Source organism: Opisthocomus hoazin, chromosome W (assembly GCF_030867145.1).
Source record: "Opisthocomus hoazin isolate bOpiHoa1 chromosome W, bOpiHoa1.hap1, whole genome shotgun sequence".
Taxonomy (NCBI): domain Eukaryota; kingdom Metazoa; phylum Chordata; class Aves; order Opisthocomiformes; family Opisthocomidae; genus Opisthocomus; species Opisthocomus hoazin.
This window is the reverse complement of record NC_134453.1, coordinates 28,303,954-28,329,583: the sequence shown is the minus strand read 5'-3', so window position 1 is coordinate 28,329,583 and position 25,630 is coordinate 28,303,954. Positions and strand designations below refer to the sequence as shown.

Here is a 25,630-nt window from a genome sequence, read left to right as displayed (position 1 = left end):
GAAAAGAAGGTTATCAGGAGTAGTCAGCATGGATTCACCAAGGGGAAATCATGCCTGACCAATATGATAGCTTTCTACGATGACATGACTGGCTGGGTAGACGAAGGGAGAGCTGTGGATGTTATCTACCTTGACTTCAGCAAGGCTTTCGACACAGTCTCCCATGATATCCTCCTGGGGAAGCTGAGGAAGTGTGGGCTGGATGAGTGGTCAGTGAAGTGGATAGAGAACTGGCTGAATGGCAGAACTCAGAGGGTTGTCATCAGCGGCGCTGAGTCTAGTTGGAGGCTGGTGACAAGTGGTGTCCCTCAGGGGTCAGTACTGCGCCCAGTCTTGTTTAACTTCTTCATCAACGACCTGGATGAAGAGTTAGAATGTACCCTCAGCAAGTTTGCTGACGACACCAAACTGGGAGGTGTGGTAGATACACCAGAAGGCTGTGCTGCCATTCAGCGTGACCTGGATAGGCTGGAGAGCTGGGCAGAGAGGAACCTGATGAGGTTCAACAAGGGCAAGTGCAGGGTCCTGCACCTGGGGAGGAACAACCTCATGCACCAGTACAGGCTTGGGGTGGACCTGCTGGAGAGCAGCTCTGCGGAGAGGGACCTGGGTGTCCTGGTGGACGACAGGTTAACTATGAGCCAGCAGTGTGCCCTGGCTGCCAAGAAGGCCAATGGGATCCTGGGGTGCATCAAGAAGAGTGTGGCCAGCAGGACAAGGGAGGTTCTCCTTCCCCTCTACACTGCCCTGGTGAGGCCTCATCTGGAGTACTGTGTCCAGTTCTGGGCTCCCCAGTTCAAGAAGGATGAAGAGCTACTGGAGAGAGTCCAGCGGAGGGCTACAAGGATGGTGAGGGGACTGGAGCATCTCCACTACGAGGAGAGGTTGAGGGAACTGGGCTTGTTCAGCCTGAAGAAGAGAAGGCTGCGAGGGGACCTTATAAATGCCTACAAATATCTGAAGGGTGGGTGTCAGGAGGATGGGGCCAAGCTCTTTTCAGTGGTGCCCAGTGACAGGACAAGGGGCAATGGGCACAAACTGAGGCACAGGAAGTTCCGTCTGAACATGAGGAGGAACTTCTTCTCTCTGAGGGTGACGGAGCACTGGAACAGGCTGCCCAGGGAGGTTGTGGAGTCTCCTTCTCTGGAGATATTCAAGACCCGCCTGGACAAGGTCCTGTGCAGCCTGCTGTAGGTGACCCTGCTTCGGCGGGGGGGTTGGACTAGATGACCCACAGAGGTCCCTTCCAACCCCTACTATTCTGTGATTCTGTGATTCTGTCACCATTCATTGGGGTGGAAATGAAATTCATAGACTGAACAAATCTATAGGGCATTAGATGTTTTATTGGTCAGCAGGTCGCAACCATTAGAAAATGAGGCTGGATTAGGGTAGAACACAGGCAACAGTCTGCTTTTTCACTCTCTCCTAGATGTGTATTTTTTAAGATAGTAGAGGGTCAATTATCAGCACATTTGAATTAGACTCTACCCCTGTGTCAGTGTTGTGTTGATCTAGGTGTCTCTGAGCAACTTGCTAAACCTGCTTTATGAAAAAGGTTTGTTGTCCTTTCAACAGCAGGTAACATCTCTGTTTTAAGACTGAATGGAAACAAACGATAGGGGCACACTTGCTCAGCTCTTTTGCACATTTATTTAGCAACATATGTCAGGAAAGCGACATCCTTCACTAAAATGAAAATAACCAATTCATGTTGACAGCAGGATCTGCCAGATACGATTTGTTGGGTTTTTATTATCTACGCTACCAGTAGGCAGCAGATCTGTACATTTATTTTACTGACAACTCCCAGAAAAAAAGACAAAAAAGCTTAATGGGAAAGTAATGTGTTGAAGTACATCCTCATTCAGGTGGTATTTTGTTGTTTTAACTAGAATTCTCTACATCAAGCAACATGTCAGTACGGCTACGCCCCTAGTTGAGTGCTGAATTTTTAGGTAGTTTTATTATTCTTTTCTGTTAACTGGTTTGCAACTGACAGACTTCGAAGTAGTATATTTTCCTCTTATCGTACAAGCTGGAAAAGCACCCAAAGCATATTAGCTCATCAGCCAGCCATTTGTACCTGCTGCTTGCTGTCTGCTACTGCAGGAATATCCAGAGGTGTACATTTAGGACACCAGGTTCTGCAGGGGGTATTGCAGCCCTCCAAACACTCCAGAACACAAGAGTACTACTAGGATGGCTTACAGTCCTCTTAGCCCACAGTCATTCTGGCCGTAAGAGCTGTGCTTAACCTCTTAGAGAAAGAGCATTGACATTCACTGTGTGGGTTTTAGAACAATCCAGCAGCTGAAAAAGAAACCAGATACTGAAAGCCACATTGTTTTTATTAGAAAGTCTGAGCGAAGGGCAGCATTCAAGCACAAGAAAAGTGCCAAAAATAAGTAAAGTAGGTCTTGATTACTTACCGGACTTACCGGACATCTGCTGGAAATACAACACAGCAGAGAGGAAATAGTCTAGGAGGTTCCTGGAGTGTGTGGAAGATAACTTCCTGACACAGCTGGTAAGTGAGCCTACCAGGGGAGGTGCTTCGGTTGACCTACTCTTTATTAACAGAGAAGGACTGGTGGGAGATGTGGTGGTCGGAGGCCGTCTTGGGCTTAGCAACCATGAAATGATAGAGTTCTCGGTTTGAGGTGAAGTTAAGAGAGGGGCCAGCAAAACCACCACCATGAACTTCCGGAACACAGACTTTGGCCTGTTCAGGATGCCGGTCGAGAGGGTCCCCTGGGAGAGAGTCCTGAAGGGCAAAGGGGTCCAGGCAGGCTGGACATTCTTCAAGGAGGAAGTCTTAAAGGCACAGGAGCAGGCTGTCCCCATGTGCCTCAAGACAAACCGGCGGGGAAGACGACCAGCCTGGCTGAACAGGGAGCTCTTGCTGGGTCTCAGGAAAAAAAGGAGGGTCTACCACTTATGGAAGAAAGGGAAGGCAACTCAGGAGGAGTACAGAGGCCTCATTAGGTCATGCAGAGAGGAAACTAGAAAGGCAAAAGCCCAGCTAGAACTCAGACTGGCCACTGTTGTAAGGGACAACAAAAAATGTATTTACAAATATATCAACCACAGAAGGAGTGCCAAGGAGAATCTCCATCCCTTATTGGATGCGAGGGGGAATATTGCCACCAAGGATGAGGAAAAATACTTAATGCCTTCTTTGCCTCAGTCTATAATAATCAGACTGGTTATTCCCAGGTAGTCAGCCCCCGGAGCTGGAAGACAGGGAAGGAGTGTGGAACAAACCTCCCATAATCCAGGAGGAAGCAGTTAATGACCTGCTATGCCACCTGGACACTCACAAGTCTATGGGGCCAGATGGGATCCACCCAAGAGTGCTGAGGGAGCTGGCAGAGGAGCTGGCCAAGCCACTCTCCATCATCTATCAGCAGTCCTGGCTAACAGGGGAGGTCCCAGATGACTGGAGGATAGCTAACGTAACACCCATCTACAAGAAGGGCCAGAAAGAGGATCGTGGGAACTACAGGCCTGTCAGCCTGACCTCGGTGCCAGGGAAGATTATGGAGCGATTCATCCTGAGTGCGCTCACTGGGCATGTGAAGGCCAACGGCATCCTGGCTTGTGTCAGGAATAGTGTGGCCAGCAGGAGTAGGGAAGTGATCGTGCCCCTGTACTTGGCACTGGTGAGGCCGCACCTGGAGTACTGTGTTCCGTTTTGGGCCCCTCACTACAAGAAAGACAATGAGTTGCTGGAGTATGTCCAAAGAAGGGCAATGAGGCTGGTGAGGGGTCTGGAGAACAAGTCTTATGAGGAGCGGCTGAGGGAGCTGGGGCTGTTTAGTATGGAGAAGAGGAGGCTGAGGGGGGACCTTATCCCTCTTTACAACTACCAGAAAGGAGGTTGTAGTGAGGCAGGTGTTGGTCTCTTCTCCCAAGTAACTAGCGATAGGACGAGAGGCAATGGCCTCCAGTTGTGTCAGGGGAGGTTTAGATTAGATATTAGGAAAAAGTTCTTTAACAAAAGAGTGGTCAGACATTGGAACAGGCTACCCAGGGAGGTGATGGAGTCACCATCTCTGGAGGTGTTCAAAAAACGTGTAGATGTGGCACGGGGGGACATGGCTTAGCAGGCATGGTGGTGTTGAGTGGATGGTTGGACATGATGATCTTAGAGGTCTGTTCCAACCTATGATTGTATGACTCTATGGTTCTATGATTGATTAGAGATAGCTTTGACTCAGAATTGTGAATCCTACATTTTCATTTCCCTCTCACTGCATCTCCCCCTGTTTTGAGGACATCTGTGCCACCATGGGAGTCAGCCCTCCTGGTTGGGAGACATTCCTTCCATGGAGGGTACTTCCTGAGAGTGAGAATAAGTGAGAATATGTGAGTGAGAATATGTGAGAGAAACAACTCTGCAGACACCTAGGTCAGTGAAGAAGGAGGGGGAGGTGCTCCAGGTGCTGGAGCAGAGATTTCCCTGCAGCCTGTGGTGAAGACCATGGTGAGACAAGCTGTCCCTCGGAAGCCCATGGATGTTAAGAGTGCAGCAGACATCCCCCTGCAGCCCGTGCAGGACCCCACGCCGTAGCAGGTGGATGCACTCACAGGGCCTGGGACCCCATGGAGTAAGGACCCCACGCTGCAGCAGTCCACTCCTGAAGGACTTGCTAAGCGATCTGGACGTCCACAAATCCATGGGCCCCGATGGAATGCACCCACGAGTGCTGAGGGAGCTGATGGATGTCATTGCTGAGCCACTCTCCATCATCTTTGAGAGGTCCTGGAGGACAGGAGAGGTGCCCGAGGACTGGAGAAAGGCCAATGTAACTCCAATCTTCAAAAAGGGCAAGAAGGAGGACCCAGGGAACTACAGGCCAGTCAGCCTTACCTCCATCCCAGGAAAGGTGATGGAGCAGCTTATCCTGGAGGCCATCATCAAGCAAGTGGAGGAAAAGAAGGTTATCAGGAGTAGTCAGCATGGATTCACCAAGGGGAAATCATGCCTGAACAATCTGATAGCTTTCTACGATGACATGACTGGCTGGGTAGACGAAGGGAGAGCCGTGGATGTTGTCTACCTAGACTTCAGCAAGGCTTTCGACACAGTCTCTCATAACATCCTCCTAGGGAAGCTGAGGAAGTGTGGGCTGGATGAGTGGTCAGTGAAGTGGATTAAGAACTGGCTGAATGGCAGAGTCAAGGTCCAGTCCCATCATCACTGTGCTCTGCTAGGTTTCATCAAAAAGTCCATCCATCTTCAATCTGGACGATTCCTAATATGATACTACTGGTATAACATATAACAATTATAACAGTAATAACAGACAGTGACAGGGTTGTTTAACAATTAAATTTGTACAATTTATTTATGGACTATCCTCCCCCAAAATCAAATCCCCATGAGGTACACAACGGACTTCCCCACCCTTTTGCATTACCCACCAGGTACACCCAGGTCCTTGAGCAAAAGCAATCCCGCGGACGGGCTTGCCTTTGCCCGAGGCAGGACTAACCCAAACTGTCTTCCCTAACATGTTCCGCATGTGCACTACAGGGACTTTATCCCCTTCTACGGGGTGCTGAGGTTTTGACTGGGCAGGACCAGCCCGGTTGGTGGACCCTCTGGTGTTAACCATCCAGGTGGCCTTTGCTAAATGAGTATCCCAGTTTTTGAAAAGTCCCACTCCCCATTGCCCTCAAAGTGGTTTTTAGCAGCCCATTGTACCGTTCTATCTTTCCAGAGGCTGGTGCATGGTGGGGGATGTGATACACCCACTCAATACCATGTTCTTTGGCCCAGGTGTCTATGAGGCTGTTAAGAAAGTGAGTCCCGTTGTCCGACTCAATTCTTTCTGGGGTGCCATGTCACCACAGGACTTGTTTTTCGAGGCCCAGGATGGTATTCTGGGCGGTGGCATGGGGCACAGGGTAGTTTTCCAGCCATCCGGTGGTGGCCTCCACCATTGTGAGCACATAGCGCTTGCCTTGGCGGGTTTGTGGCAGTGTGATGTAGTCAATCTGCCAAGCCTCCCCATATTTATATTTTAGCCATTGTCCTCCATGCCACTGAGGCTTTACCCGCTTGGCTTGCTTGATTGCAGCGCATGTCTCACATTCATGGATGACCTGTGCGATGGTGTCCATGGTCAAGTCCACCCCTCGGTCATGAGCCCATCTGTATGTCGCGTCTCTTCCTTGGTGGCCCGAGGTGTCATGGGCCCACCAGGCAATAAAGAGTTCACCCTTATGTTGCCAGTCCAGATCCACCTGAGCCACTTCAATCTTAGCAGCCTGATCCACCTGGTGGTTGTTTTGATGTTCCTCAGTGGCCCGACTCTTAGGGACGTGGGCGTCCACGTGACGGACTTTTACAACCAACTGCTCCAGCCGGGCAGCAATATCTTGCCACAATGGGGCAGTCCAGATGGGTTTGCCTCTGTGCTGCCAGTAGTTCTTCTTCCATCACTGCAGCCACCCCCACAAGGCATTGGCCACCATCCAGGAGTCGGTGTAAAGATAGAGCACTGGCCACTTCTCTTGATCAGCAATGTCTAAAGCCAGCTGGATGGCTTTCACCTCTGCAAACTGGCTTGACTCACCTTCTCCCTCGGCAGTTTCCGTGACTTGTCGTGTAGGGCTCCATACAGCAGCCTTCCACCTCCGCTGCTTCCCCACAATGTGACAGGACCCATCCGTGAACAGGGCATACTGTTTCTTATCTTCTGGAAGTTTATTAAACAGTGGGGCCTCTTCAGCACATGTCACCTCCTCCTCTGGCGATGCTCCAAAATGTTTGCCTTCTGGCCAGTCCATGATTACCTCCAGAATTCCTGGGCGACTGGGGTTTCCCATTCAGGCCCGCTGTGTTATCAGCGCAACCCATTTACTCCACGTAGCATCGGTGGCATGATGCGTAGAGGGGACCCTCTCTTTGAACATCCAGCCCAGGACTGGCAGTCGGGGTGCTAGGAGGAGCTGTGCTTCAGTGCCGACCACTTCTGAAGCAGCTTGAACGCCTTCATATGCTGCCAGAATCTCTTTTTCAGTGGGAGTATAGCGGGCCTTGGATCCTTTGTATCCCCGGCTCCAAAACCCCAGGGGTTGACCTTGAGACTCCCCTGGTGCTTTGTGCCAGAGACTCCAGGTTGGGCCATTCTCCCCGGCTGCGGTGTAGAGCACGTTTTTAACATCTTACCCTGACCGGACTGGACCAAGGGCTACGGCATGATCTATCTCCCATTTAATCTGTTCAAATGCCTGTCGTTGCTCAGGGCCCCATTCAAAATCATTCTTCTTCTGGGTCACAAGGTACAGAGGACTTACAATCTGGCTGTAATTTGGGATGTGCATCCTCCAAAAACCCAAAACACCCAGGAAGGCCTGTGCTTCCTTCTTGCTGGTTGGTGGAGACATAGATGCTATTTTGTTGATGACATCCATTGGGATTTGACGGCACCCATCCTGCCGTTTTATTCCCAAAAACTGGATCTCTTGCGCAGGTCCCTTGACTTCGCTTAATGGCGAAACCCGCTTTCAGAAGGATCTGAACTATTTTCTCCCCTTTCTAAAAAACTTCCTCCGCTGTGTCACCCCATACGATGATGTCGTCGATGTACTGCAGATGTTCTGGAGATTCACTCTTTTCCAGTGCAGTCTGGATCAGCCCATGGCAAATGGTGGGACTGTGTTTCCACCCTTGGGGCAGTCGTTTCCAGGTGTACTGGACGCACCTCCAGGTGAAAGCAAACTGTGGCCTGCACTCTGCTGCCAAAGGGATGGAGAAGAATGCATTAGCAATGTCAGTGGTGGCATACCCCTTGGCTGCCTTTGACTCCAGCTGATATTGAAGTTCTAGCATGTCTGGCACGGCAGCACTCAGCGGTGGTGTGACTTCATTCAGGCCACGGTAGTCTATTGTCAGTCTCCACTCTCCAGTAGATTTTCTCACTGGCCATATGGGACTGTTAAAGGGTGAGCGAGTTTTGCTGATCACTCCTTGACTCTCCAGCTGGCGGATCAGCTGATGAATGGGGATAAGGGAGTGTCGATTGGTACGATACTGTCACCGGTGCACCATTGTGGTTGCGATTGGCACCTGTTGTTCTTCAACCCTCAGCAACCCCACAACGGAAGGATCCTCCGAGAGACCAGGCAAAATGGACAGCTGTTTAATTTCTTCCGTCTCCACAGCAGCTATGCCAAAAGCCCACCAGTACCCTTTTGGGTCCTTGAAATACCCTCTCCTGAGATACTCTATACCAAGGATGCATGGAGCCTCGAGACCAGTCACAATGGGGTGCTTCTGCCACTCCTTCCCAGTGAGGCTCACTTTAGCCTCCAATACACTCAGCTCTTGGGACCCCCCTGTCACTCCCGAAATGCAAATGGACTCTGACCCTTTGAAATCTGATGGCATTAAAGTACACTGTGCACCAGTGTCCACTAGAGCTTGATACTCTTTTGGATCTGACGTTGCAGGCCATCGAATCCACACCGTCCAATAAACACGGTTGTACCTTTCCTCCACCTGGCTGGAGGCAGTGCCCCTCTAATCCTGGTCAGAGAATTTGCTGCTCCCCTACTGTAAAAATGACTTGGAGGTCCCCTCCAGAGGGTCGGAATCAAGATCTAACTGCCTCCCTGGTCTGGAGAGCTGGCTGCTGGAAACTGGAGCAGCATTTTTCCTAACAGAATCCCCTTTGGTGATTGATTTACCTCGCAACTCACGCAGTCGTGCCTCTAGACTTGAGGTAGGTTTTCCATCCCACTTACTCATGTCCTCTACGTGGTCATGCAGGTAAAACCACAGGGTGCCCCGTGCTGTGTAGCCTCTGTATTCCCTCTCCTGAGCAGAGAAACGCTTGCCCCTAATAGCTGAGATGCGGGCCCGCACAGGTGGGGAGTAGGACATATCCTCTTTGAATTGCTTGAACTCCCAGGACAATTTATTTACAGCTGAGACAAGGGAGGAAGAGACGCTTTCTTCATATTGCCGGAGTCTGACAGCCACCTCATCCACTGTTGGTGCCTCCTTACCTTTCCAGTTTACAACTGCCAGTGAGTTAGCATATGAGGATGGTGCGCTCCGCACAAACTTACTCCACATGTGTCATGTGCACTGGACTTCATCTGGGTCTGTGGGTAACTGCTTATTGTCTGGTTCATAGCAAACCAGCTCCCGCACAGCTAATTCCCTCAAGTACTGAATCCCCCTTTCCATATTGGTCCACTTGCCAGGATAACATACAAAATCCTCACTGAAGGGGTACCTCTCCCTCACGCCTGACGGAAGTCTCCTCCAGAGGCTGAGGACTTGTTCCTTTTTCCCAATGGCCTTGTCAATGCCCCCATCCCTAGACAGGGATCCCAGCTGCTTGGCTTCCTTGCCCTCTAATTCCAAGCTGCTGACCCCATTATCCCAGCACCGCAGCAGCCAGGTGAGAATGTGCTTGCCTGGGTGGTGGCTGAAATCTTTCCGCATGTCTCGCAGCTCGCCCAGGGACAGGGACCAGGTGATGATCTCTGTCTCTATCTCCCACGATGACCCTGGCTCATCGTCATCCCTCCTGGAGCGATCTGCTCTCTTTGCATCTTTCTTTAGTTTTACAGGGGCGACTGCTACTGGCACAGGTTGGTCATTGGGCTCAGCCGCGATGCCTGCAGCTGGAGGTGGGGCTGGAGCAGCTGCCGTGCCCACCAGGGAAACCGGGGCAGACCCTGCAGCTGTGGCAGTGGCAGCGGTGGTGCCGGTCGGGGGGGCTGTGATTGCCTGCTGGGCTAGAGGGGCTGCAGGGCCGGCTGGGGGGGCAGTGCCAGTCGCAGTGCCTGCCGCTTCATTTCCCCCCCTTTCCCCTTTAAAGGTGGTGAACAGTGTTGAACATGGCTCGGTAGGCGTGGGCCAGACCCCAGCACATTGCTGTGATTTGTGTCTCTCTGGAGTTCCCAGGGTGGCAGCACACTTTTTGCAGATATTTTACTAGTTTGTCCAGATCCTGCACTTGCTCAGGGGAACATCGGGGGTGCCCACTGCCCTAGACACCTGCCCATGCTGTCCCACACACCCAGCCACTCATACCTATCCAGCCCCGGGGCAGGTCTCTGCACGATGTTCTTAACTACTTGTTTAACCCTAAACAAGACCCAAAACCCATTCAGGAGGCATAACAATAGGAGCGAGCTAGTCTTAGCATCCCATGGGTACTCGAAATTTTCAAAAGCCATTAGGACTAGCCTGAAGGAGAGAGGGGGGGTGAAAGAGTGGGGGAAGGTATCCCCTCTGGTTTTCCCCACAGGCTGGGTTTTATTATTATCAAATTCTAAAACATAGGATCCGAGTTATGGAAATGACCGCAGTGCCGCATGCAAATACAAGCCTATTTTCATGCACAGTGATGTTACCATGTCATGAGTCGATATCGTACAGTACAGCAAAATCGTCATCCTGATCTTTTTCCTCGAGGTAATAAACAGCACGGCAATGAACACATACAGCAAATAAGGATTCAAATGCCACAGCCATCTGATCAAAGTCAGCAACATTTTTTACCGGCGACTATTAAACTAACACAGTAAATGCGTATAACAAAAATTAACAAATATCTAAGAAAGCTGTTTTAACACACACTGCTCAGCCCTGCCGTTATCCCCGCGCCACGCTTGGGCGCCAAATTTAATGTTATGTTTTGGCTGCGGCTGGCAACAAAAGCTCCACGTGGCTGCCCCTCCCCCTGCCGTGGTGCAGAGGAGAATGGAAAGAAACATGCATAAACTGGTGGGTCATAAGGGCAGTTTAACAGAACAGCAAACAAGGGGAACAGTAACAATAACGATACAGAAAAGGGGAATACACAAAACAAACCCACAGAACAGAGCCCACAGAACTGAACCGCTCTCCTGGACTAGACCGCTGCTGTGCCCTCCCGAGCCGAGAGAGAGTTCCCGCGCCCAGTTCCCCCCCACCGGAACCCAGAATTACAGCACATGGTATGGAATACCCTGCTCTGTTTTGCCAGGTGGGGTCAGCGCCCCCCCGCCCCGTGCCCCTTCCTGGATTCCAGCCGAACCCAGGACATTATCAAAGTGCAGCCTGTTTTGCCTGTGACAGTAACTGGTGAGTGATCTCCCTGTCCTTATCTCGACCCATGAGCCTTTTGTTATGTTCTCTCAACCCACCACACCTGCTTTGGAGATTAGGAAATTACCGAGTTGGAAAAGAAATGTTTTGTGTCTGTAGTTGACAAGAATAATTCCCATTGCACTGTTGTTGTCTGTCCTGATGTCCCCAAAGAAGAGTGTTCAAATACACATAAAAATAGAATCAAAGAGGTCAGGGAAGAGTCATCAGATTGATTGGAAGATTAGAAAAACATCTCTGATAATGCAGGGCTTGAGGAACTTGTAATATCTATCTTACAAAAAAAACAAAAAGCAAGGAAAATTTTCCTTAAAACACACAGAAAGGGATCAAAAATGCAACAGGCATTCATTAAAGGAGAGGCAGTTAAACACTAGAGTATCATGCCCAGACTGTAGTGGAGATTTTCTACTACTGGAAATATTCAAATCATAATGAGATACTTTGACCCTGCCCAGAAAAAAAGCTGTTTTAGTTTAGAAGATACCTATAGACTTTATTATGAATGAAGACAAGGTAATCAAAACAATACCTTCTGGATTTACATCTATTCATTTACACTGGATAACCAACAACTGTGGCTTTACTAAAACCAAGAGAAGGCAGTGGATGTCCCCGAAATGAGTATTTCCGTGCTTGGTTCCACAAATGCCATCGTGTGCTGTTCAACATCTCACGGAGCTGGCAGAAGCCTGTACTATGCTGAAGCATCCCAGACATGGAGATCAACTCACATTCAGAGCAGAAGTAACTCTAATGGGGACAACACAGAGTTCACTAAGCTACAACTGCTGTTGACTGAATTTCGCTCATTGTGCTTAAGGCAGTTCAGACAGCACAAAATAAACACAATTCCCCATTTATAACACAGCAGCCCAATCTTTTCAACACTGAGAAATACCTCTTTCAGGACACCGGTGCACATCAGGCCTATGAGGAAAAGCAAACCTTTCCACGGAGGTGATGGAATATCCTCTGGGACAGAGCAGCAGAGAAAGCTTCCTGCTTACCTGGGTCTGTCACAGGGACTGCAAAACACGCAGCTGCAGAAATCACTTCTTCAAAAGGAAGAAGAAAAGAAAGGAGGCAGAGGGGGAATAGGAACACCCTCCTGTCATTTTCCCCTTCCCTCCCTGCTCCAGCCATGAAGCCAGCACCAGGAGATGGTTAAGGAAAGGCAGGAGATCTGCAGGTGTTTAAGTGAGATGCTTGCTACTCCTGCTGTTGCTTAGAGGCCACAGCGCATTCCTTTGTCCCCGCAGCTGAACAGGAGCAAGGAAGCATTTTGCTCTTCTGCTCCTGTGTGCCAAATGGAGTAAGCCTGCAGGACAAAAAATGGCTACCAAAAGATGGACCACATTGACTTCAGTGAATTTCAGCTGGCTGTCCACTTCAGAAAGTTTTTTCATGAACATTCCTGTTCCGCGTTTGCTGCATCTCACCAAATTTCACAGCAAATGCATCCACATTTCTGCAGAAGAAATTCGGCTTTGCTTGCGGGCATCACTCCAGAGAACTTCAGATCCAAAAGTTAAGATGTGCTGTTCACCTCTCTTACATCAAACAGTAAAAGGTTCTCCAGGCTATCTTGTGCTGCTGGTTGCATGTATGCAATCCCTGTGATTTTAATAGACGTGCCCAACTCTGACTGGAGTTCAGTGAACTGTTCTGGGAGTGCCCAGAAAGGCACGGAATCCCAGCAGCATTTCAGTCAGTGAAGCAAGCAGAACCAGCTCCTAACACACAGGGAGCAGACAGTTTGTCTTAGTGTATTGGGTCTGGCTGAGATGGAGTTAATTTTCCCCATAGCAGCCCTCATAGTGCTGTGCTTTGTATCGGTAGCTAGAAAGGTGTTGATAACACACCAGTGTTTTGGCTACTGCTGAGCAGTGCTGGCACAGCATCAAGGCTGTCTCTCCAACGTTCCCCCCTCTCAACCAGTAGGCTGGGAATGGGCAAGATCTTGGGAGGAGACATAGCCAGGACAGCTGACCCAAAATGACCAAAGGGATATTGCATACCACATGACTGTCTGCTCAGCAATAAAAGCTAAGAGAAAGGAAGAGGAGTGGGGGGCATTTGTTATCACAACGTTTGTCTTCCAGAGCAACTGCTATGCATACTGAAGCCCTGCTTCCCGGGAAGTGGCTGGACATCGCTTGCTGATAGCAAGTAGAGAATAAATCTTTCGTTTTCTTTTGCTTATGCGCAGGGTCTTTGCTTTTGCTTTATTAAACTGCCTTTATCTTGACCCACGAGTTCTTTTCCATCTTATTTTTTCCCCCGCTGTTTTGCTGAGGAGGGGAGTGATAGAGTGGCTTGGTGGGCACCTGTCATCCAGCCAAGGTCAACCACCACAAACAGTAATGGCTTTTATCAACTCCATTTTGAGAAGAGAAGTAATAAACTATAATTTTTTCATTTAGATCCAAAAATAGTCTATGCATGCATGCAAACAGGTCTGCAAAGTCTGCACTAACTCAAGAATTGAAATGGCATCTGTAGATGACCATTACTAGGCAACAGTTTAGACAGCTTTTATTCAAACCAGTACAGTAGAGAAAATTCACCTTAAATGCGGTAAGCTTGAAAGGAAGGACCATCACCAAATTGTCATTCAGAAATAAGACAAGACCAATGCCTGCTGAAAACACATTTCCTTTTCCCAGCTGGGAACTTATTATAGGGAAACCTCACAACTGAGAAAACATTTCAGAGAAGAGTGCGTATACACAGCCACATTGGAAAAGATTACTAATGGTTAGGCTAGTGAAGGCAAGCTTATTTATCTAAAGCAGTCCCTTCTCCTCTCAGGAGACAAATCTTATGCAAGCAATACTTGCTAGCAATGAAAACATAAGATGTCAACAGCTTTCTAGTTTGTTATGCTATTTAATATCAAGTTTGTACCAAGCACAGTGTGGGAATCAGAAAAAAAAAACAACCAACTGAAAAAATGCACAGTTATTTGCAATGTTATTCAGGTCAAATTTAGAACAGTTTAGTTAGAAAATGATTCTGAAGTACAGGAGGGCTTTAAGAGTCCTGGGGATGTTCTCATGAGCCAAACAGGCATAAACACAAGCAAATCTTAAATATGAGATAAATCTGAGGTTAAAACAAGCCAAGTGTGGATAAAAACATAAACAAAACCAACCAAAGAAACCCATACTTTATCTGGCATGAAACTGTCAGCGAGTCACAACACAAATGTTGTCAGTCCTCTCCATGCAGTAAAATGAAAAAGATAGGTCTAAATGGACAATAGAGTATTCTAAGAAAAGTCCCCCTGAAAATTCAGTTTTCATTTAATAACTTGCATATAAAAATTGTATAAACAGCACTTTTTCCATCACAAAGCTTAAATATGTTACCTGAAGCAATTTATCATCAGGTTGAAATAAAGTTATCTTATTTGAGATAGCACTATGCAGATAGAAGATACATGCTTCTACCTTGCACTGTTTTATTTCACTATTTAGGGATTATTTAGCACACGTTAATGCCACAGAACATTCTTCAGTTCCCACATGTAGTAAACAATTCCAGTCTGTAGTAAGTGACAAATGCCATACGCATCTGAAAGGACCGAGACTAATTCATGATCTGGAAAAACCCAAATAGTAATGCTCAGAAGTATGATAATGGACATCTGAGAACAAAACTTGGGACATATTCCTTACAAAATTTGTGCCTTGGTGACTGATGATAAAGGACTCCTAGACACAAAAGCCTAGTCCAAGACAAGGTTCCTCCTTTGAGCGTGAAACCAAAATGAAAGAAAGAATAGCTTATGAGAATTTCTTAGCAATTTATACTGAACCAGGTGATGCAAAGTTGGCACTGGAATGCTGCCTTGGTTAACATCCAGATTTGGACCAGATGCTTCTAGATCTAATACCTAAAGTGCATCAACTTCACATGAACAAGGAAAAAAAGCCTTTAACATGCAGGCAAGAAGTATTTGGAAAGTGCCAGAAGTACAAGGGCACTCATGGAAGCCTCATGAAGGCTGATGCATTTTTGTACAAGAGTAACAGTGCAAACAGTTTTAAGAAAATCCTATGGATAGTGAAAATAATTTTATGGGGAAAGTCTTCTGTTGTTAGAAGTTACAGCAGTTAAATAAAGGTTATCAGAAAAACACAGGGCCAGAATGGATACAGAAAAGATTACAGAGCCCTGTAGCTCATCCAACGAGGTGTGAAAGAACAGAAAGATCTGAAACATCCCAAATCTTTAAGACGAGCAAAACCAATGCTTCCCTTTTGCTAGCACTACTGCTCACATAAGCAATTCAGGAATCATATGAGCAAAAAAATAACTCTGCTAACAGAAGCAATCAGTTTTTCTAGGCTTAAATCTTTAGATCAATTTAGCTCTGGCATCAAAACTTCACTGAGTTACAGTATTCCACCTTTGGCATTTTACTTTTCCTCCGTTTCTGGGACAGCCAGCAACTAAAAGGAGGTAGAAGAAACAGATGATAAAGCAACAGGTGGGAACAACCCAGAAGATCTAGACAGTACAAAGGAATAAGGCTTGCGGAAATGCAACTTGATGTTGCTAAGTCAAGTCTTCACTCCGCAGCTGAATGAATTCTCTAAGGCCTCCACTGGAGGTCATTTTATAATCTCTCAGAATAAGTCTTTAGACTTCACTTTCATAGAAACAAAAGGGGTTTTATTAAGGAACATTTTTTCAGTACATTACGCCCTTGATAACCTTCCCTTGTATTAGCTGCCCTTTCACTACTGTCTACAAAAAACCAAGAACTAGCCTCACCATGCATTACCTTCTATAAATCTTGAGAACAACACTAATTCATCAGACTTCAGTACATTCAGCAAATAGGCTGAATGGCAGGACTTACAGTGCTGCTACAAACAAACACGGTGTGTTGGTTCATCAAATGATCTAACAGGTGCTGTATGGAGCGTTTACAGCTAAAGTAAAGGTTGATGACCTTTCCCTTCATGGTACAAAACAATGGTATTGCAATGTGTTTGCGTGGCAAGGTTTCGCTAGTGGGGGGGGCTACAGGGCTGGCTTCTGTGAGAAGCTGCGAGAAGCTTCCCCTATATCCGATAGAGCCAATGCCAGCCGGCTCCAAGAAGGACCCGCCGATGGCTAAGGCCAAGCCAATCAGCGATGGTGGTAGCACCTCTGTGATAACATACTTAAGAAAGGGGGGAAAACCCCCTGTATAACAGCATCTGGCAGCAGGAGGGAAGAGTGAGAATATGTGAGAGAAACAACTCTGCAGACACCAAGGTCAGTGAAGAAGGAGTGGGAGGAGATGCTCCAGGTGCCGGGGCAAAGATTCCCCTGCAGCCCGTTGAGAAGAGAAGGGTGAGGCAGGCTGTCACCTTGCAGCCCATGGAGGTCCACAGTGGAGCAGATATCCCCCTGCAGCCCGTGGAGGACCCCACGCCAGAGCAGGTGGATGCGCCCAAAGGAGGCTGTGACCTCATGGACACCCTGCACTGGAGCAGGCTCCTGGCAGGACCTATGAACCCGTGGGGGATCCATGCTAAAGCAGTCCATGGGATGCTCCTTCAACAAAGCAGAAATCTCAGGCTTCGCTCAGTGAGTCTCATTTTGCTCTGCCTATGATTTACAGAATCAAAGAATGGTAGGGGTTGGAAGGGACCTCTGTGGGTCATCTAGTCCAACCCTCCTGCCGAAGCAGGGTCACCTACAGCAGGCTGCACAGGACCTTGTCCAGGCGGGTCTTGAATATCTCCAGAGAAGGAGACTCCACAACCTCCCTGGGCAGCCTGTTCCAGTGCTCCGTCACCGTCAGAGGGAAGTTCTTCCTCATGTTCAGACAGAACTTCCTATGCTTCAATTTGTGCCCGTTGCCCCTTGTCCTGTCACTGGGCACCACTGAAAAGACTTTGGCCCTATCCTCCTGACACCCACCCTTCAGATATTTGTAAGTATATATTAGGTCCCCTCGCAGCCTTCTCTTCTTCAGGCTGAACAAGCCCAGCTCCCTCAGCCTCTCCTCGTAGGAGAGATGCTCCAGTCCCCTCATCATCCTCGTAGCCCTCCGCTGGACTCTCTCCAGTATCTCCTCATCTTTCTTGAACTGGGGAGCCCAGAACTGGACAGAGTACTCCACATGGGGCCTCACTAGGGCAGTGTAGAGGGGGAAGGAGAACCTCCCTCGTCCTGCTGGCCACACTCCTCCTAATGCATCCCAGGATCCCATTAGCTTTCTTGGCATCCAGGGCACACTGCTGGCTCATGGTCAACCTGTCATCCACCAGGACACCCAGGTCCCTCTCCACAGAGCTGCTCTCCAGCAGGTCCGCCCCAAGCTTGTACTGATGCATGGGGTTGTTCCTCCCCAGGTGCAGGACCCTGCACTTGCCCTTGTTGAACCTCATCAGGTTCCTCTCTGCCCAGCTCTCCAGCCTATCCAGGTCACGCTGAATGGCAGCACAGCCTTCTGGTGCATCCACCACTCCTCCCAGTTTTGTGTCATCAGCAAACATACTGAGGGTACATTCCAACTCTTCATCCAGGTCATTGATGAAGAAGTTAAACAAGACTGGGCCCAGTACTGACCCCTGAGGGACACCACTAGTTACAGGCCTCCAACTAGACTCAGTGCCGCTGATGACAACCCTCTGAGTTCTGCCATTCAGCCAGTTCTCAATCCACCTCACTGACCACTCATCCAGCCCATACTTCCTGAGCTTCCCTAGGAGGATGTTATGAGAGACAGTGTCAAAAGCCTTGCTGAAGTCGAGGTAGACAACATCCATGGCTCTCCCTTCATCTACCCAGCCAGTCATGTCATCGTAGAAAGCTATTAGATTGGTCAGGCATGATTTCCCCTTGGTGAATCCATGCTGACTACTCCTGATAACCTTCTTTTCCTCCACTTGCTTGTTGATGTCCTCCAGGATAAGCTGCTCCATCACCTTTCCCGGGATGGAGGTTGGAGTGACATTGGCCTTTCTCCAGTCCTCGGGCACCTCTCCTGTCCTCCAGGACCTCTCAGAGATGATGGAGAGTGGCTCAGCAATGACATCCGCCAGCTCCCTCAGCACTCATGGGTGCATTCCATCAGGGCCCATGGATTTGTGGACGTCCAGATCGCTTAAGCGATCCTTCACGCAGTCCTCATTGACCAAGGGAAAGTCATCCTCTCTGTGGGCTTCTTCTCTCACCTCCGGGGCCTGGGATTCCTGAGGGTCTGCCTTGGCACTGAAGACTGAAGCAAAGAAGGCATTCAGTAGCTCTGCCTTCTCCGCATCCTCCGTCACCAGGACATCCGCCTCATTCAGCAGTGGCCCCACATTGTCCCTAGCCTTCCTTTTACTACTGATGTAGTTGAAGAAGCCCTTCTTGTTTCTGACATCCCTTGCCAGCTTCAATTCCAGGTGGGCCTTGGCCCACCTGGAATTGATTTAAGAAGGGAGCAATCCTGCTCATTCATGTAAGAAGGGAGCAAGCCTGCTCCTTGTAAGGGAATCGAGTTTGGGGTCATACTCATAAGAGCTTACTCCAGCTCCAGCAGAGTAGCTGTGGCTGAAGCACAGTGTTATAACTGATGGAAAAATACAAATGACAATGTGTATTTTGTAACAAATGATTCCACCTACTTCACATTGCACAGACTCCATTTCTCACATTGTTATTAAAATTATTAATAGGCATCTTACTACACAAAGTGGAGGGTGGCATTCGGAGCAAGAGAGGGAGGTCCCGCTGGAGGCTGACGACGGCACTGCGCTGCCTCGCTCTCCACCTGCTCACCGCAGCAGTGTGCAGATCTCGCCAATGCTAGTGTAAGAGAGCTGCAAGATATGTTTAATTGCTAATTTACTAAGTGAATTTTTGTATTCTTCATATTTTCATCAAGAATGTCCAATTCCAATATTTGCTCCCCCAAAATAACTGTTTCTTGGAAACATCTGTTGTTACCATAAGTATAACAAATGCACCAAGACAACCAGATATAAAAAGGCAGAGACTAAGGCACGTGATGCTTTTAGCGTAAAGTGTGCTGACAACTAAAATGTGTTCTTTTTCATGACTAAACAAAAAAAGAAAAATGTGACGTTTTCTCTAGTATTGCAATTAATGTACTGGGAACATTTTAGTGGAGCTTGAATCTTGCAGGGACTAGCAAATATTCTTTGCAAGCTGACCAGTTTCCTGCATTAATGGACTGGCTGCTGTCCAAACTGAGCCTCCTGTATGACAATAGACACAGTTTTAAAGAGATTACTCAGCAAATTCTTCATTTTCAACAATGAAATAAACAGTATAGTCAAGAAATACCTTCCCAAATCTTTGCAGTGTTTGCGTTACAATTGCAGTCAAGAGTGTATGAGGGAAAATGATATTCACATACACTGGTAATTCCTAAACTGGGTTCCTGAAAAAATGTACAGTTATTTCAGGGGACTTCATATCTTGCATGTTAGATACTAACAGCGCTCTAACTTTTAGTCCCAAATAAAGGGAAAAGCCTGAAGAGTTGTGTTGTTTATGGAATATAGATTTGACCTTATATCATAGAATCGTACAATAATTTGGGTTGGAAGGGACCTTTAAAGGTCATCTAGCCCAAACCCCCTGCAGTGAACAGGGACATCTTCAACTAGATCAGGTTGCTCAGAGCCCCGTCCAACCTGGCCTTGAATGTTTCCAGGGATGAAGCATCTGCTACCTCTCTGGGCAACCCATTCCAATGTTTCACCACCCTCATGGTAAGAAATGTCTTCCTTATATCTAGTCTGAATCTACCCTCTTTCAGTTTAAAACCATTACCCCTCGTCCTATCACAACAGGCCCTACTAGTCTGTCTCAATCTTTGTTATAAGCCCCCTTCAAATAACGAAAGGCAGCCTTCTCTTCTCCAGGCTGAACAACTCCAACTCTCTCGGCATTCCCTCATAGGAGAGGTGTTCCAGCCCTCGGATCATCTTTGTGACCCTCCTCCGGACCCGTTCCAACAGCTCTATGTCTTTCTTGTACTGAGGGCTCCAGAGCTGGATGCAGTACTCCAGATGGGGTCTCACCAGAGCAGAGTAGAGGGGCAGAATCACCTCCCTCGACCTGCTGGCCACGCTTCTTTTGATGCAGCCCAGGATACGGTTGGCTTTCTGGGCTGCGAGCGCACATTGTTGGCTCATGTCCAGCTTTTCATCCACCAGCACCCCCAAGTCCTTCTCGGCAGGGCTGCTCTCAATCCCTTCCTCCCCCAGCCTGTACTGATAGCAGGGGTTGCCCCGACCCAGGTGCAGGACCTTGCACTTGGCCTTGTTGAACCTCATGATGTTCACACGGGCCCACTTCTTGAGCTTGTCCAGGTCCCTCTGGATGGCATCCCATCCTTCTGGTGTGTCAACTGCACCACCCAGCTTGGTATCATCTGCAAACTTGTTGAGGGTGCACTCGATCTCACTGTGTCATTGATGAAGATATTAAACAGTACTGGTCCCAATTCGGACCCCTGAGGGACAACTCAGGGGCAATATCCTGGACTGAGAATCTATGCAACATTTGGAGAGGGACTGAAGGAGTGGAGGAGGAAAGCAAGGAAAGAAACAGGATAGAAAAAGATTCAGAGGCAGACACCATTCAAAAACACGTGCAAGGACATCACCATAGTACATGGCTAGATAATAACTGGCTGGTGAATAAGTTCATTGCTCCATAGTGCTTGTTAAGAAATCATATTTTATTCCTTCCAGAAATTAAATTGCTTGCATCCTGAGGTTTCCTCCAGGCTCTGTTTGTTCTCAAATATATCTGGAATCCTTCTATGTAGCCCTTGGCATTCACAGAATCACAGAATCACAGAATGGTCGGGGTTGGAAGGGACCTCTGTGGGTCATCTAGTCCAACCCTCCTGCCGAAGCAGGGTCACCTACAGCAAGCTGCACAGGACCTTGTCCAGGCGGGTCTTGAATATCTCCAGAGAAGGAGACTCCACAACCTCCCTGGGCAGCCTGTTCCAGTGCTCCGTCACCCTCAGAGGGAAGAAGTTCCTCCTCATGTTCAGACGGAACTTCCTGTGCCTCAGTTTGTGCCCATTGCCCCTTGTCCTGTCACTGGGCACCACTGAAAAGAGCTTGGCCCCATCCTCCTGACACCCACCCTTCAGATATTTATAAGCATTTATTAGGTCCCCTCGCAGCCTTCTCTTCTTCAGGCTGAACAAGCCCTGTTCCCTCAACCTCTCCTCGTAGGGGAGATGTTCCAGTCCCCTCATCATCCTCATGGCCCTCCGCTGGACTCTCTCCAGTAGCTCTACATCTTCATGAGCTTTGCAATACAAGATCTAAGCTAAGACAATTCAGAATTTGGCCCCCCAGGAACACAACTCTCTAACCAGAAGGAATTTACATTGGTTCTCTTTTAAAACCGGACAAATCTATCTTCCTGTCATGTCTTTTTCCAGAGTGCCTAATAGCTTAGTCAAGATCATGGAAATGGCAGAAAGGCAAACAGGTGACTAAAGGTGTCATAGCCAACTTCTCATCTCAAAAATCCTGCACCTATTTCAAATAATTCGCTATGTGAAAACAGCCCTGCCTGACCAGTGACAACTTTTCTCTTTCTCTTCTGTAAATACTCTTATGGTGGTTTGACTGAAACTGAGTTAATTTTCTTCATGCAGTTAGAAACTTTTCTTTCTGATAGCTAGCACGGTCATTGTTTGGGTTTAGTTTGAGAAGTAATGGAACTTACTGATATCTTAGCCGTTACCAGGGAAACCAAGGTTTTCCTAGGCTTCCTATATGCCAGGTGCGGGGCAGCTAGGAAGGGGGGCATAGATGGACAGACCTTGACTGACATCCAGGCTGATCAATGAGAGTGTTCCATACCATCAGCGTCATGCTTTGTATATAATTGGAGTTGGCTTTTCTGGCTCGTCAGAACAGGTTTTTTTCAGGAGAACTGTTCTGGGCAGAACCATTCCGGTTCAGTTCTGTCTGATGAGTTTCGTTAGTTCAGCCTTTTGCCGTTCTGCCATTTTGCAGTCGACCTTTGGGCCCTTCCTGCCTTTCTTGTCTCTTCGCTCTCTCTGCGGGATCAGCTGTTCTGGAACAGAGTGCTCTCTTCTCGGGACTGGCTGCTCAACGCGGACAGAGTTTATGAGGAATTGCATTTTATTTTATATATTAATAGTAGTATTATTAGTAGTATATTACTATTACCATTCAAAACCACATCACTTCAAAGATCACTACAAGTTAGATGTGCAAAAATATCATAGTGCTCAGCTGTGTTGTGCATTAAACAAGGTGCTAGAGGGAATAATTTTCTATAAAGGCAGGAAAATTTCTGTATGTCTTACATTAGGCAATTTTCTCCCTCATTAGCAAAACCCACTTGTGGGAAACCATATAATTTGAGATAGAACAGCACTGTCTCATGACCCTGAAAGATCAGTGCGTCCTGCGCCTCCCTTCTCTGTTCTCAGGAGATAAGCTGTTTTCACACATCCAGCTGCAAAACATCCTGGAAAACAGCAACTGTGAACTGGCATTCGCAAAGCCATGAATCCAAATCTGATTGTCTCTAGAACCTATTGTATTAGTATATAAAGTATTCACTTGAGCAATAAAAGGATTCTGATCGAGCACAAGAGTGGGGTCCGTGAAGTCGTTCACCACAGATGGTGCCCAACATGGGTTTTCAAACATGAAGATATTTGGATATAAAGATATTTGGACATGAAGTTATTCAGACTTGGAGATCATTACCAGTGGTGAACCGCAGCTGGGAACAAGAGGAGAGACATATGCACGCGTGCGCACACACAAGGGGAGACATCACCCTTCGCTGGAACGATTGAGTTGAGCCGCTGTGGATTTATAAGATGGGACAGTCAGCTACAAAGGAGAAAATGCTCCATCAAGAGATTTTACAGAGAATTTTGAAAGAACAAGGGTTTGCATTATCAGTTACAAAGTTGGTTAAATTGTTAGGTTGGATAAGAGACTATTGCTCGTGGTACCCTTCCTCAGGTTCATATGGTAGCTCGTTGTGGGCAAGGTGGGGGAGGAATTGCAGACAAAAAAGGACTTGCGGCTTGAAGTCCCTGACAAAATCATTATGGCTTGGAAAACAGTGTATACAGCTTAAAATGCTCTAAAACCTAAAATTTTACAAGTGTCAGCCGCCCCTCCTCCATTCTCACAAAAGCAGGAACAGACCAAGCTGCAGTCTTTTGAAACATTTAGTCCTACGTACAATGAAACCCCTAACTCAACACAGGGAATGCGGGGGATATATCCGCCAGAATCTGATGACCCTTTTGATGCCGGAGAAATAGACACCGAGGACGGACCTGATTTATACCCGCCGTTAACTGCGGTGAAGGTTACGGCAGCTGCCACCCCCACAGCAGATGAAATTTTACAGGCACAACGACAAAAATCAATATCGCATATGTCACTTATCAACCCCCCCCCCTTTTACCCCTAAAACGCTCCCTTTTTTTACACCCTGATGATTGTGTTCATTTTGCATTTTCTGTGCCTTCAATTTACAACAGTAAACCTATGCAGCGATACCATTGGGTCGTTCTGCCCTGAGGCATGATGAATAGCCCCACAATTTGCCAGATAGTCATGGATGCAGCACTAAAACAAGTATGGCAATCTTTCAATCAGATCTACTTATGTCATTATATGGATGACATCTTCCTTGCTGCTGAAAACAAACACAAAATGTACTGCACACTGCTTTTGCTAAATTAGAATCATCATTAAAGATCTATGGGTTACAGATAGCCCCGGAAAAGGTGCAGACAGAGCAGCCCTGGAAGTAACTAGGATGGAAACTTTTTACTTCACGAGTGTTCCCACAACCATTGCGCATTGTTAAACAGATCATCACTCTTCATGATTTACAGAAATTATTAGGAACAATTAATTGGGTACGACCCCTTTTAGGCATCACAACTGAAGAGTTGTCCCCTCTATTTACCTTGGTGAAAGGGGACTCAGATTTATTATCTCCCAGGAGATTGACGCCAGCAGCAAAAACTGTCTTGCAGAAAGTCTCGGATAAAATCGCAACTTCCTTTGCCTCCAGAACCAATGTCAAGTTACCAATAGATTTGTATATAATTTATGCTTTTTTCCAGCCTTATGCTCTTTTAGGTCAGTGGTGTGTTTAACGTGCAGGAGTTGAAGACTCTGGAATGGATCTTTTTGTCTCATACGCCCATGAAAACATTAACGACAAAGGTATATATGATAGCGTCCTTAATAGCACAAGGTCGGAATCGCTGTCAGCAATTGACAGGACATGATCTTGATACTATCTACCTGCCGCTGGCTAAAGATGACTTTGTGGTATTAAACAGGGAATCCTTATCGCTGCAAGCCGCTCTAGCTGATTATTTAAATGCCATACGTTATACCCTTCCACAACATAAGCTGTTACATTCCCTCTCTCAAATTCCATTGCAGCCAAAGAACCGATGTGTTCCTGTTCCTATTAAAGCAGCACGAACAGTGTTTCTGGATGGATCAGGGAAAACACACAAAGCTGTAGTTGTGTGGAAACATACAGACTCGTCAGATTGGAAATCATCTATTTTAATCGTTGAAGGATCCACACAAATTGTTGAACTATCAGTGGCCTTGCACGCCTTTGAATTGTTTTCGACTGAACCACTCCATGTTGTCGCAGATTCTGCATATGTTGTGGGTATTGCTCAACGCACTGAAGATGCAGTGAGAAAAGAGGTCAATAACAAACAACGTTTTTCCTTGCTATTGAAATTAGCTACACTACTTAAAAATCGTGTACATTTATATTTTATAATGCATATACGGTCACATACTACTCTACCAGGACCAATAACTGAAGGAAATGCTGTAGCAGACAAATGGACAATGGCAGCAGTACTGCCGCGCAGTTCTGAGCAAGCCCAATTATCTCATGACTTCTTTCATCAAAATGCCTCTTCCTTGTGTAAACAACTAATAACGTGGGGAAGAGGGTATGTGTGTTTTCTCCTTTCAACAGACCCTCAATGGTTACTAGCAAAATATGTGAAACCATATCATGAGCTGAAAGAAAGCAACACAGAATCCGATGCCAGAGATGATCACGCTCACTCTCAGGGAGCAACCTCTGACGTGGAAGCAGAAGAGATCCACTCTGAATAATCCTATTACATGGGGAAAAATGAAAAAATTACAGCAAACGCAAGTACTCTGACGGCTGCAGTGAGTGCACCACCCACACCGATTAATACATTCCTTGCATATTTGGCAATTATTTCCCACAACAGCTTTTGTATAACGAAGCAATCTTGGAGGACACGGTATACGTGATTTTAGAACTGAGTATGCACAAGAGCAAAGGTCAACTAGCAGACACCGTGAGGAAAAGTATGAACCTTCATCTGAGGGCTCCCGACAACTGCCCAGAGGTGCCAATAGGCATGTACAAAGGACATTAATATATATATATATACACCAAAAAAAAAAAAAGGGGGGGGAAAAATGATAAGCA

General features: G+C 47.3%; 1 protein-coding gene across 1 annotated transcript in view; it reads left to right on the top strand.

The window, feature by feature from the left end:
• LOC142365545 (sorting nexin-18-like) overlaps positions 1 to 25,630 on the top strand; it is a 124,803-nt gene that overhangs the window by 28,261 nt on the left and 70,912 nt on the right. The window lies entirely within an intron of this gene.